The sequence below is a fragment of the Alosa sapidissima genome, chromosome 21, assembly GCF_018492685.1.
Source record: "Alosa sapidissima isolate fAloSap1 chromosome 21, fAloSap1.pri, whole genome shotgun sequence".
Taxonomy (NCBI): Eukaryota; Metazoa; Chordata; class Actinopteri; order Clupeiformes; family Clupeidae; genus Alosa; species Alosa sapidissima.
The window spans coordinates 1,561,588-1,576,275 of NC_055977.1; the positions used below are offsets into that span (position 1 = coordinate 1,561,588).

Genomic DNA, 14,688 nt, shown 5'->3' on the forward strand with positions numbered 1-14,688 from the left:
AAGCCATCTATCGTGACTTTACAGATTCAGGGGTCTCTCCCAAATAAACATGCTTCCTATAACTGCTCATATGGAACAGTACTTCACTAGCTGCTTAGCCTTAGTTTTATATACTGTAGTCCCCCAATGCAAAGTCCACGGACCACCAACCTATGTACATGATCTAGGCTACCAAACACTAACACATGCACTCACACACACACATGCACACACACATACACACACACACTCATGTGCACAGACATGCGCATGCATGCACACACACACACACGCACACAAACACACGTGCGCTCATGCTCACACACACACGTGCAAAAACACACGCGCACTCACATAAAACGTGCATGCACACACACTTAGGCCCTCGAACCCATGTGCACACACACACGCACGCACGCGCACACAGACAGTACACACACTCACGCATGCACGCACAAACACATACACACACACGCACACATACACACACACACACCTATACACACATGCACGCACACACATACACACACACACACCTATACACACATGCACACACATATATACACACACACACGCACGCGCCCTTTCTCTCTCTATCACACACACACACACACACACACACGCACGCACGCGCCCTTTCTCTCTCTATCACACACACACACACACACACACACACACACACATGCCCTTTCTCTCTCTATCACACACGCAGCTGCTCCATCTACCCCTCTGTGTGGCTATCGCCTGGCCACCTGACAGCTTAACACACACACACACACACACGTGCCATTCATGTACCCAGTTTTGCATTTGTAATTATTCATTTGACCGCACATTTTCAAAAAAAAGGATTCAAGCATTTCCAGAGATGAGACACACACACACACTCACACACACACACTCACACACAATCACACACTCACGCACACACTCACACACACGCACACGCACACACACACACATGTGCACACACATACACACACAGATTATATACTTTATTTGATTCCATTTTACAAGTCAAGTTACATTAGGAATCAAATCTTCTGAATAATCCAGTAGATTAAAGCAGTGAAGCCATCTATTGTGACTTTACAGATTCAGGGGTCTCTTCCAAATAAACATGCTTCCTATAACTGCTGATATGGAACAGTACTTCACTAGCTGCTTGGCCTTAGTTTTATATACTGTAGTCCCCCAATGCAAAGTCCACGGACCGCCAACCTATGTACATGATCTAGGCTACCAAACACTAACACATGCACTCACACACACACACACTCATGTGCACAGACATGCACATGCATGCACACTCACGCACACATACACACGTGCGCTCATGCTCACACACACACGTGCATGCGTACACACACGCATGCAAAAACACACGCGCACTCACATAAAACGTGCATGCACACACACTTAGGCCCTCGAACCCATGTGCACACACACACGCACGCACGCGCACACATACAGTACACACACCTATACACACATGCACGCACATACATACACACACACACACGCGCGCCCTTTCTCTCTCTATCACACACGCAGCTGCTCCATCTACCCCTCTGTGTGGCTATCGCCTGGCCACCTGACAGTTTAACACACACACACGTGCCATTCATGTACCCAGTTTTGCATTTGTAATTATTCATTTGACCGCACATTTTCAAAATAAAGGATTCAAGCATTTCCAGAGATGAGACCTTTTGAACACCAAACAACAGCAGCAAACACAACTGAGAGATGGAGTGTAATGTGGCCAGTTTACACACATACACTCTCTTTCTCTCTCTCTCTCTTTCACACACACACACACATACATACAGAAGCATATGTGCATGTACCTATACAAACATAACACTTTTCTCAAAGATTCTCTCTCTCACACACACACACACAAACACACACACAAACACAAACACGCACACACACACAAACACACAGACTATTGAATTCGGTGGACACACACTGGAGCAGTTGCCATAGCGATGATGCTCTGCAGGGTCCCTGAAGAACTCTGTGACCCGTTAAACTTGTCACAGAAAGATCTCTTTCCTGATTGGCCAGCAGCTCCTGTACCCTGAGGGGACGAAAGGTGTTGAGACGAGGGCTGGAGTTAATATCCCATAATATCCCCATCTTCCCCTGCCCACACACACACACTCACACACACATAGACACACACACAGACCACACCCACACACAGGTGCGGAGTGGGGCACTAAAATCCACCGGGGAAATTCTGACGGACCGCCCCCCCCCCCAACACGCACACACATCAATAGCACAAACAAAATATATATCAATTTAAAATACTAATTGGTACGTATAGGCTACATTTGGAGAAAGGAACTATGGATAGTGCTAATGCAATACAACAAGCCTATCAACCACAAACCAGGCACTTTCAATAAATGTGTAAGGAACTAGATATTTCAGTGCAGTATAAAAACAGCTTTGTGGGTGGATGGAAATTTCAAGCATCATGCAAGGACATATCTGGGTATCATAGCACTCCAATAGTTGCCTGTATACATTTAAAAAAGGCCTAGCCTACAGACAATGTCAACCTAATAATACAGGTAATTAAATAATTGAAAAACCAGGCACTTTGAATAGGTTTGTAGAGAATGATTTAAGTAGGTCTATATAGGCTTACATATAGACAGTTGCAACGAGTTCCACAAACCATTTATCAGCCTGAGTGGCCCATTAATTAGTCGTTAGGCTAGGCCTAGGCTACATATCAACATAAGACTATAGCTTGTGCTAGTTTCTGACTAGCAATAATGTCCATGCTTTAGCTCTGCTAACCTTTCTCTCTGCCTTCCAACCATGTATGAAAGTCAAAGTCAAAGTCAACCACGTAAATCCGCAAACAACCACACAAATCTGTCGACTGTCAAAAATCCTGTAGTTTTCCTCAAACTTGATCGTTTGTAGGGTCATGCCATTAGACGAGGGGCCGCTCATTTATCCCCCTACACTTCTGTAAATAGACTTGACCTGCAATCGGTTCATTGGATAAACCAGAAACACATTCCCCATTTCCAGGAGGCTTTGCTGCATTCTAGCCTAGGGCTGTGTTAATTTAAGAACAAACAAACAAATTAAATTTTATTTGTGATGAAAGTTCTGTAACGCCTGAATAAGACAAAAATGAATTAAGATAAAAAACTAAGGCTAGCCTACACACAAATCAGCATGAGAGAGAGGAGTGTGCAGGGCAACCATGAATGATATAGACAGTGAGCGAGTGGTATATTGGTTGGACTTAAAACTCTGACGTGTAGATCTCGGAGATTTTCGCGGAAAATTCTAAATGCATTTCTCATGTACGACTCACGGGCGCGATATAAGCTCTATGGTCAGCCCGCACCTCGGCAGCCCGCACACACACACGCCCGCACCTCGGCAGCCCGCACACACACACGCCCGCACCTCGGCAGCCCGCACCTCGGCAGCCCGCACACACACACGCCCGCACCTCGGCAGCCCGCACACACACACACGCCCGCACCTCGGCCGGCACACACACACACACGCACGCACCTCGGCCGCCCGCACCTCGGCCGGCCGCACCTCGGCAGCCCGCACACACACACGCCCGCACCTCGGCAGCCCGCACACACACACGCCCGCACCTCGGCAGCCCGCACCTCGGCAGCCCGCACACACACACGCCCGCACCTCGGCAGCCCGCACACACACATGCCCGCACCTCGGCAGCCCGCACACACACATGCCCGCACCTCGGCCGGCCGACCGGGAAAACTCCCGACTGCCCCGATTGCCACTCCGCCTCTGCACACACACACACACACGACACACACACACGACACACACACACACACTCACACACACACGGCACACACACACACTCACACGGCACACACACACACTCACACGGCACACACACACACACTCACACACACACTCACGGCACACACACACACTCACACACACACTCACACACAAACGGCACCCTAATTGGTGTAATTACCCCCTGCTCCCTCTCCAGCCCTCTGTTAATCGCTGCACTGCGCTCTGCCTCCTGTGCTCCTGTGTGTGTGTGTGCACTACGCTGCGCTCTGCCTCCTGTGTGTGTGTGTGTGTGTGTGCACTACGCTGCGCTCTGCCTCCTGTGTGTGTGTGTGTGTGTGTGCACTACGCTGCGCTCTGCCTCCTGTGTGTGTGTGTGCACTACGCTGCGCTCTGCCTCCTGTGTGTGTGGGCTGGACGGTGGGTCACCCCATTTGTTTGTAATGAAATATTAACCCCAGTCAGCTGCAGACATGAGCACAGCACCCCCCCCCCCCCCCCCCACACACACACACACACAACCCAAATCTCCCCCAACACATGTCCAACAAGGAAGGTGCATGACCCCCACTACCCACCACACACACACACACACACAAACTCCCAGTGTCTCCAATTAGTGTACAATAACAGGTCCCTTTGTCTCTCTCTCCCTCCATCTCTCCCTCCCACTCCCCCCCCCCATCTCCTCGTCTGTGCATCTGTGTGTCTGACTCAATCCATCAGGCGGAGGGGGGAGGGGATAGAGGAATGGAGAGATAGAGGGAGAAAGAGAGAAGGAGAAAAGGAGAGGTAGAGGAAGGGAGAGAGGTATAGAGAGAGTGGGAAGAGGACAGGAGGAGAGGGGGATCCATTTAATTTAGATTTATTAGCAGCTAGAGCTAGCTACAGCGCTAAGCATAGCATTACAACAGCATATTACAGTTAACACACACACACAGCATAAGTGTACAGCGCTAAGCATAGCATTACAACAGCATATTAACACACACACACACACAATAAATCAAATAAATATATTTATTAGCATAAGTATACAGCGCTAAGCATAGCATTACAACAGCAGATTAACACACACACACACACAATAAATCAAATAAATATATTTATTAGCATAAGTATACAGCGCTAAGCATAGCATTACAACAGCATATTAACACACACACACACAATAAATCAAATAAATATATTTAATCAGGCATTGTGTCTTGGTGTCAGTCTCACTATCCATATTTGCATTTGTGCATGTGCATCAATTTATGGATGCATTTACACATACACACACACACACACTATACACACTCACACACACGCACACATACACACACACACACACACAAGGTTGCTGGTTCGAGCCCAAATCCTCCTGACCCTGTCGAAGTGTTCTTGAGCAAGACACTAAACCCCAGTGCTCCCGATGAGCAGGTGGACGCCTTGCATGGCAGCCACCATCAGTGTGTGTGTGTGTGTGAATGTGTGTATGTGAATGAGTGTGTGTGTGTGAATGTGTGTGGGTGAATGTGTGTGTGGGTGAATGTGTGTGTGTGTGTGAATGGGTGAATGTGTGTGTGTGTGAATGAGTGAATGTATGTGTGTGAATGGGTGAATGTGTGTGTGTGAATGGGTGAGTGTGTGTGAATGAGTAAATGTGTGTGTGTGTGTGTGTGTGTGAATGTGTGTGTGTGTGTGAATGGGTGAGTGTGAATGTATGAATGGGTGAATGTGAGGTATGACATTGTAAAGTGCTTTGGGTGCTCGCAGGAGTTGAAAAAATCACTACTGTATATCAATGCAGTCCATTTACCATCTAGGGAGAGACATACTATGCCACACACACACACACGGATAGGTTTCACTGACATGCTACTACTAGCTTTCTGCAGTCACATATACTTTAACCACACACACAAACTCATAGCACATACTCATACTCATATATATACACACACACTTGTGTTCATAACTTCTCTCTCAGGGAGGTCCAGCATGCTTCACATTACAGAGAGGGGAAAAGCATATGTGCATGTGTGCGTGTGTGTGAGAGAGAGAGACAGAGAAAGAGAGACAGAGAGAGAGGGAGAGAGACAAAGAGAGAGAGAGGGAAGGAAGGCTTTGGGGTGAGAGAAAGAGAGAGAGAGGGAAGGAGGGCTTTGGGGTGAGAGAAAGAGAGAGAGAGGGAAGGAAGGCTTTGGGGTGAGAGAAACTGTGAAACCATTTTATGGAAGCTCTGTGAGGCGTGTTAGGGCATCATAATTTGCATGACCATCAAACTTCATTTTAAAATCACAGATCCATTCATTTTTTCTGTTAGTCTGACATTTCCCGGGTTGCCAAATTGGGTATGATATGCACCCTACCCAAAAAATGGCTAAATGTTAGCAGGTATGGTGTGTGTGCGGGCATGCGTATGTGTGTGTGTGCATGCCTGCGTGAGTGTGTATGTGTCTGCAGGGGCGCTTGCAGGAATGAATGCTATGGTACGCACATGGGGAGAGCCGGGACGATTGAAACACGGAACGACTGAAACATTCCAGTTTTCTCCGAGTGTAATGATGATAGACAGACGTCTTTCGGTCAAAACATAGAGCACGATAACTTCCTTCTATCAGCCAAATATCTTCCTGCTATGTCATTTTACCACAGAGTTACAGGCGATAAACGATTTTTGATCCGCAAAAGTAAGCGATTACATTTTTTCGATTATTGAGTGTTTTTCATTTAAATGTTCGACTTAATGCTTATTCAGTAGACCATTTAGTGTTCTCCACAATCCCAGACTTTCATATCGCATGCTTGTTTACATGGAAAGCAAAACAAGCTATAGTGACATATTTGACCAGCCTATTGCACAAAACTAGGATAAGGGATTAAGCCGGGATATCTTGGTTATCCTGGCTCAATTTATCCGTGATCCAGTTGCACAAAAGCGGGATAGGGGGCAGCAGGATATGTTATGGTATAAGTTACCATGGCGATTTATTCTGTGGAGCTAGCCTGCTCCAGAGCCATAGAAAAAGAGAGTTGCGACACTCTTTGAAGTCGCCGCCACGCGGTCACGTGGTTCACGTACGCTTCAACAGTTCCAAACAGCTCTTTGCGTGTCGTGTTATTTCAATGGGATAGACAGCAGCGAGTGCGTTATTGAACGGGAAACATTACAACAAACCAAAAACGAGTGTTATTACGTGTTAGCATGCTTACATTATAGTGTCAATTATATAGTGCGAGTATAATTAGTTTGCAACATCGATCTAAAATACGTTCTTTGGTAGTTCTAACATTGAACGTTTGTTTTCTTCCTGGACATGAGCTGTTATTGGATTCCTACATTTGCCTGTTATCACGCTACATATACTTTACTTACATTGTCAAAACGTAGGCTATGCATTTTGTATCCTTTTTGTGTGTGGACATTAGATCCAGTGTCCTTTTCAGTTCGTTTGGTGAGATGAAGATGTGCCCCCCCACCCAAATCTACCACACAACTTTGATCATTGTAAGACTAGCAATACACGTCTATCAAATATATAAATATATGAATGGCATTCAGTCGCCTAACAGCTTAAACTTTAAAAGTTTGATCAATGCATTAAATCTGTTCAGTTCTTTTAGAGAAATAGCATAAAGGTGGCCACCACACAGCCTTGGCAACATTTTAAGACTGAGCCATAAACATGTCAAAAACACATAGGCTAAATAAGAATCAATAACAACTTAAATGTGAAAAAATGGATTAATACTGCAAGATAAGACACCCATTGTTTCAATAATACACCTGTAACTCAATAAGCAATCAACTATTTCAATAAAATATTTATAACTTATATATTTCAGTCGGCTGGGGAGACTACAGCATGAAAAGGATGACTGATACATGTTAGGTATTCAATAGAATTTTTTATTAAGTTTTCAATGTGTGTTTAAAACAATAACAGGAACAAATACAAAAAAAGACTGGAAGGAAGGTATGGTGACACTGCAACATAAAAATGAGGTCTGACACTCATTTAGCTTTCCAAAAAATAAAAAGACTTCAGCTTCCAAAGTTTGAACAACACTTGTGTGTGAACTACACAAAAGACACAATATGGAAGGGATGGGTAGCCCTCCATGTACTCTGTTCACCTATAAGAGGGACATGGTAAGGAGGATGCAACATTTGGCTGGAGTCAGGAGTGTTATGGGAGGTGTGGAAGATGCTGGATCAACACAACTCCATTTGTGTAAGGGCCCCATCGTGTGGACCTCAAACATAAAAAATTATCTTATCTGACCATTCCAGTCATATATCGCACACCCTTCTTGTCCTCTGCATGGTCTTGGATAAGCCCTTGGTCCTGGATAAGCAGAACAGGCACAGTGGAGAATGGAGGGAGAGAACAGAGCAGGTAACACTCAGTGTATACTTGGACAACACATTAAGTAAGTAGCAGAAACCTAAGCAAGAGGCCATCTCCAGCAAGAGGCCAGCAAGAGTTTTACATACCCATACACAGCCAACCATTTGCAAGGCTGGTTGGGGGTGCCACAAGTCCACACAAAAACTATAACAATAACAACATGAAGAATGATTTTGTTACTTCGACTAACTTCTTTCAGAGTGATCTATGCCCTATTAACCTGACTACACTTTTCAGTTATCCAAAAAAGACATTTGTCCTACTTACAAAGATCACTGACCTAATGAAAGGCCCTCTTGTCACGTCAGTCTCTTCCATGCAAACTTCGCTTTGTATTTGACAAATTACTTGGCAGATAAGCAATCAAAATTATTACACCAAGAACACCAACACGAAATGTAAAATTACTGAAAACTAAATGAACTGAAACCGATCATCAGTTGGAGCAAAAACTCCTGTAGGCTACAGACGCTATACTGTGCCACAAGCTCTTTGAACCTCTCCAATCGGGCTTCAGACCCCATCATAGCACCGAAACCGCCCTCATCAAAATAACAAACGACCTCCTGATTGCTGCAGACAACGGCTTTGTTTCCATCCTCATCCTCCTCGACCTCTCTGCTGCCTTCGATACCATTTCCCACTCCACCCTCCTCTCCCGTCTCTCTGAGCTCATCGGCCTTACCGACACTGCTCTCTCTTGGTTCCACTCTTACCTCTCCAACCGTAAACAATACATCACTCTGCAAGGCTCCTACTCCACCACTGCAACAGTTAACCATGGCGTCCCCCAGGGATCTGTCCTTGGCCCCTCCTCTTTACCATCTACTTGCTCCCCCTCGGTCAGATCATCCGCAACCATGGACTCAGTTTCCACTGTTATGCAGACGACACCCAACTGTATGTCAGCACCAAGCCCTCCTCACAACTCCCACCAATACAACTCAACAACTGTCTGCATGATATCAAAACCTGGATGACCAACAACCTTCTGAAACTCAACACCAACAAGACAGAGCTCATGGTGGTGGCCCCAGCACCACTGCTCAGGAAGGTTGGAGACCTCACCCTGGTCATCGACGGCTGTCCCACCTCCCCATCTCCCAAAGTGCGAAACCTGGGCATCATTATGGACTCCACACTCTCATTCAGTTTCCACATCCAGAGCATCACCAAATCTGCCTTCTTTCACCTCCGTAACATTTCAAGACTCCGGCCGTCACTCACCGACTCAGTCACCGAAACTCTCATTCATGCATTTGTCACCTCCCGTCTGGACTACTGCAATGGTGTCCTGTCTGGGCTGCCCAACAAAGCCCTAGACAGATTGCAGTATGTCCAGAACTCAGCTGCCAGGGTGTTAACCCACACCAAGCCCTGGCAGCACATCACCCCCATCCTTAAGAAACTCCACTGGCTGCCAATCAAACAACGCATCAGCTACAAAATCCTCCTCCTCACCTACAAATCACTTCTCTCACTGGCACCCATGTACATCACTGACCTCCTCCACCCGTACACCCAGTCACGGTCCCTGCGCTCCACCAGCAAGGACTTAATCTCCACTCCCCGCACCAGACTCAAGACCTTTGGTGGCAGGGCTTTCTGTGCAATTGCCCCTACCCTTTGGAACACCCTGCCCCCTCCTATCCGTTCCGCCACTTCTCTGACACAGTTCCAAAAGCACCTCAAAACACACCTCTTCTCTCTTGCCTACCCTCCCTAAACCCCTACCCTGCCCCCCTACTCCCACTCTTGTAAAGCGACCTCGGGTATCTTGAAAGGCGCTATATAAATTGAAGTTATTATTATTATTATCACGACCACGCTCGTGCCACACCCACCTACTGCTTGTGTCACTGTCCCGTTTGGAACAGGACTGGGCTGGCAAGGGACACAAGAGCCACGCACCAGTAACAACAACAACTTATAATAGTCTAGGTTTTGCTCCTCCTGCTTCCCCTGAAATTCATAACTGAAATCCCCTCGTTCACGAGTCGTGGACACTAGCCTACTTCATGTCAATTTCAGCCCATGGTCAGTTCATAACGCCATAAAACTCGCCATCTAGCAAGCTATATCAGGTATATCAGGCAATCTATATCAGGTTTAAAGACAATAATCACATTCATTTCCTCCATTTTTCACCTTAAGAGCGTTAATCACAAACCCATTGATAACCAGCACATCTGAATATAGAGTTACCATGCTGTATGAAATGTATTTTATCAAGATAAAGTTTGTGTTCCCCCTCATAGCATGTCTAACATTAACACTTGTATGTGAATGAGCTGACTAGCTAACGTAAGCTAGTAAGCTAACGCAATCCGGTTTGAAAAATATAGCATTATAAACATAATAAAAACCTGTTGACAACCAACCCATCATCTAAAGTTGCCCTACAATAGGCTAACCAAATGTGTTTTGTCTGAAATTCATTATTGACGTAGGAACATAAAGCTAGCCTCTCTCCACATTAAGGTTTGCAGGCTAACTTTTGGCTTTAAAATTTCGGTCAACATTTAGCTGCTAAGCAATAAATATCAGTTAAACAAGCAGCACAAATACCTCAAAGAACAATACCAGTATCTACTAGTGCAGTTGGTATAGGAAATGCATATGCCAATTGAAAAAACGTCGTACCTTCGTCTACTTACCAGTGACAATATCAGGCAGAAAGCAATGGAAGTGAATGGGGCTAAAGCCAGTGTTGGATATACGGTTTCTGAGTTTCCAGGGCGGAGTTTAGCGTGAATATTTATGAACGGAGGATGTCGTGCGCGAGTGCCTAGACGCCCATTGCTGAAGCGTGAATGAAATGGAACTGAAAATGTTGTCAAAGAAAGTAGAAGACCACGGCGTTGTAACACGTTTTTGGATGTTGTCATGTGTTATTAATGGAAAGTATGACTATGTCGTGTTCGAGTATAGATGCAATTTGGCGTCAATGTTGTTATCTTGTTTCGCAGCCAGTCAAACAAAACTTTGTGTCAGATTCAGTGGGTCGCTTTACACAGTAGGCCTTGATGGTAGTCCTAGCCTAGCTAGGCTATTATGTTTTTATCGTTTTGATTGTAGCCTAGCCTCTGTGCATCTGTAGTGATGTTAGCCCAGGCAGCAACATAGCCTACATCAGATTGATCCACTGTATAGCCTACAACACAAATGTCTGTGCAAAAAATAGTCCATGTTGCCTGTGCATGTCCTAACTCTGAACAAATGGTATCCTGTCATTGCCCTCATGCACATGTGATGTGTTATTCTGAGACATAATCTATAGGAATTACTACACATAAGTAAACACACAAAAAGTTGTAAAAACAATTTATTGTATTAGTTATTTACAGCCAGGGCAAATAAACTGTCCTTCAGTGTCAGGCCAGTTTACACATTCAGTGGTAGGCCTACCAGCCCTGGCAGCAATCACATTTTATCTTCAAGACAAAAAACATTGGCTTGACATTAGTATTAACTCAAAGTTAAACAATATTATCATACCAAAATACCCACAGAGTATTGTGTGCAAGGATAAGGATATACAAAATAAAGTTTGGGTAATCAGCCTTGAAAGGGCAGAAATGGGGTGCCCTGTCTATTGTACAGCAGTTTATTCTTTTCAATTTTAATTTTACATTGTAAGAGGGAGTCTGGCCAAGTTAGCCTAATATTCTTAGGGAATAGAACAGCAGATTTGGTCGAAAATGTAAATTCTTAGGCATATACATATAGAACAGCATGATATGAGCCTGTCTGGCATCAAATACACGAGTGGAGTGGTGTGTTTTGGTGAGTGCTGGTGAACATATTTTCATCACAGCAGGCAACTAAGTAACTTAGTACACTACAATAAGAAAGCAATAATTCATATTATAATGAACATAAACATAATTCTGTTGTCTGTTTCTCTGTTCCTACCTGAAGGACCTAACTGTTCCTACCTAAACTTTCAAAGCGATAAGACCTGCTCAAAATGCCATTAACTCTATTAAGAGTGTATGGGCTTTCAAAATGATTTTGGAAACGTTATTTTAAGGTAAAAACTCTTCAGGGGTCCTTTATGCATCACATGACTCATTTGGGGTTTGAAGGGCCAGATTACTACCTGTTATAATCAGCCCATATTTAGTCATTCACCTCAATCTGATGAACTTTATGTTATAGTCCCCCCCCCCCCCCCAATCATCCTCATTGAGCACATAGGTTCTTGTAAAGTACTACTTAATTGCATTTGTAACCATTACCTTTTGAATATACAGATTCTATATGACCATACCCCACATTAATAACATTAACCCATTCATCTTGTGTATCTGAAGGACTTATGTAAGTAGGCATCATCCATGTAAAGCTAGACAGTGTTTGTAAGGTAATAAAGCATATTGACTTAATGTAGTTATGACCTTTATGGATAAACATAACCAATACACTGTAAGTGCATGGCCCATATTGATGCCCTGCTTCCCTAATGGTACAATAACAACAAGATTGTATAAAACAAGTTTTATTATTTCACAAGACTCCAAGATATCAGAATGTCCAATAAAGCATGCCTTAATGATCTGTTTTGGCAACAGAGGTAGCTGGGCATTGTAATGCAGCACAAGTAAATTTGTCAAACTCTAACATGTTTGTGTAGGCAAGCATGCATGACCAAACCTCGAAACTCATTGGACATCACACACAAAAAAAGTAAACAGATGATGTACTGACACTTAAAAGACATCTACCATGATGTCCCACTGACATTACAACGTTAAGTGCTAAATAGCCCATTTAAACGGCTAAATGAAAGTCCTAATGACAATTTGATAGGCTGTAGCCTGCCTGTCTAGGCTACACAAGATCAAAACATATACGCCAAATTGCATAATCGTACATTTACTCGACCACCAGTGGTCGTCGAAATTGTCACGTTTTTCCACAATAACCCATATCAACATTCAAAAACGTGTTAAAATTGCTGTAGCCTTCTAGCTTCTTTACCAACATTTTCAGTTTCATTTGAGTCACGCTTCATGAATGCTCTCTAGGCGCGCGCGCACGACATCCTCCGTTTATAAATATTCACGCTAAACTCCACGCAACTCCACCCATGGAAACCCAGAATCTCAGAAACTGTGTATGTGGTAACACCGTGAATGTCAAAGTTAGGAACTTTTGAGCTCTGCATAACGCCGAAGTAGCCTGGAAAAAGCGCCGCCATTGTTTCCTATGGAAGTCTATGGGAGTGTCTACCGCTCTGGCCTGCTCCAGACCAGGCTAAGTTCCAGGATCTATTTAATCTCATCCCTTATCTCAGTCAGCAGTCATTGTTATCACATATACCTAGACCCACTGTCATTATTTAAACGTCTTCACTGCACTGTAGCCAATTAACTAACAGTATGATAGTAGGCTATTTATTTTCTGTAGGCTACAATAAACACATTTATTTTTTCAACTTTTGCAATATTATGCACTTGGCTACTGAACGCAAATCAGCAGAAGAGAGAATGCATGTAGCCTACGCAGCATGTAGCGCAATGTGTAAGCTATTTGGTTACCAACTAACACTGTTAGACAATTCACTAACTTTTAAGACTTCAGTGCCATCATATACAACGTTTTTTTACACAACAAATACAGAAAGGATGGAGGCAGCAAAAGTAGAGGAGTCATTTCAGATGGGGCTTGGTATGATGATCAGCTCCTTTAATGCAGGGTAGGACTACGTTTTGACAAGCATACAAATTCACCTTGTAGTCCCTACCCTGCATTAAAGGAGCTGATCATCATACCAAGCACACTCGCTGTTTAAAGTCAAACACCACGGTAAACAAAAACTAGAAATGCAATTCCAAGGAATTACCAGTGCATGAAAATGCTAAAGTTGTGATGTAAAATATCATGTATAGTTAAAACAGATAATACAGAGATGGTTACTACGGTGATGCTAGGATAGACATGGTGGTTGCATAGCTTAATAAAAGTTGATAGTTTAAAAGTAGACTGTTTAAAAGCTGAATGTAGATAGTTTAAAAGTTGTTGATAGACAGTAGATAGTTTAAAAGTTGTTGATAGACAGCTAGTTTAATAGATAGTTTAATGATAGTTTAAAAGTAGACCGTTTAAAAGTTGAAGGTAAATAGTTTAAAAGTTGTTGACAGACTGGAAGTTTAATGAATGTTGATATTCAAATAGTTTAATGGCTGTGTATAGGTAGATATTTGACGATAACGGAAAGTTGGAATGGCTCTAATGTTTGCTAGCAGTTATGCTAAGATTTTTAACTATGCTAACCATGCTACTTAGCTAATGTTTTATAGCAGTGCTAGCAATGCTAACATGCTACTTAGCTAACATTTTATAGCAGTTTAAGGAATGTTGATATTCAAATAGGTTAATGGCTGTGTATAGGTAGATATTTGACAATAACTGAAAGTTGGAATGGCTCTAATGTTTGCTAGCAGTTATGCTAATATTTTTAACTATGCTAACCATG

At 43.7% G+C, this 14,688-nt stretch overlaps 1 long non-coding RNA gene across 1 annotated transcript; it reads left to right on the plus strand.

The window, feature by feature from the left end:
* Positions 1 to 5,814: 5,814 nt before the first annotated feature.
* LOC121695152 lies at positions 5,815 to 13,422 on the plus strand. The gene is made up of 4 exons (XR_006026036.1): positions 5,815 to 5,826; positions 8,162 to 8,166; positions 10,809 to 10,914; positions 13,355 to 13,422. It is a non-coding gene; the product is annotated as an uncharacterized LOC121695152 (long non-coding RNA).
* Positions 13,423 to 14,688: the final 1,266 nt, after the last annotated feature.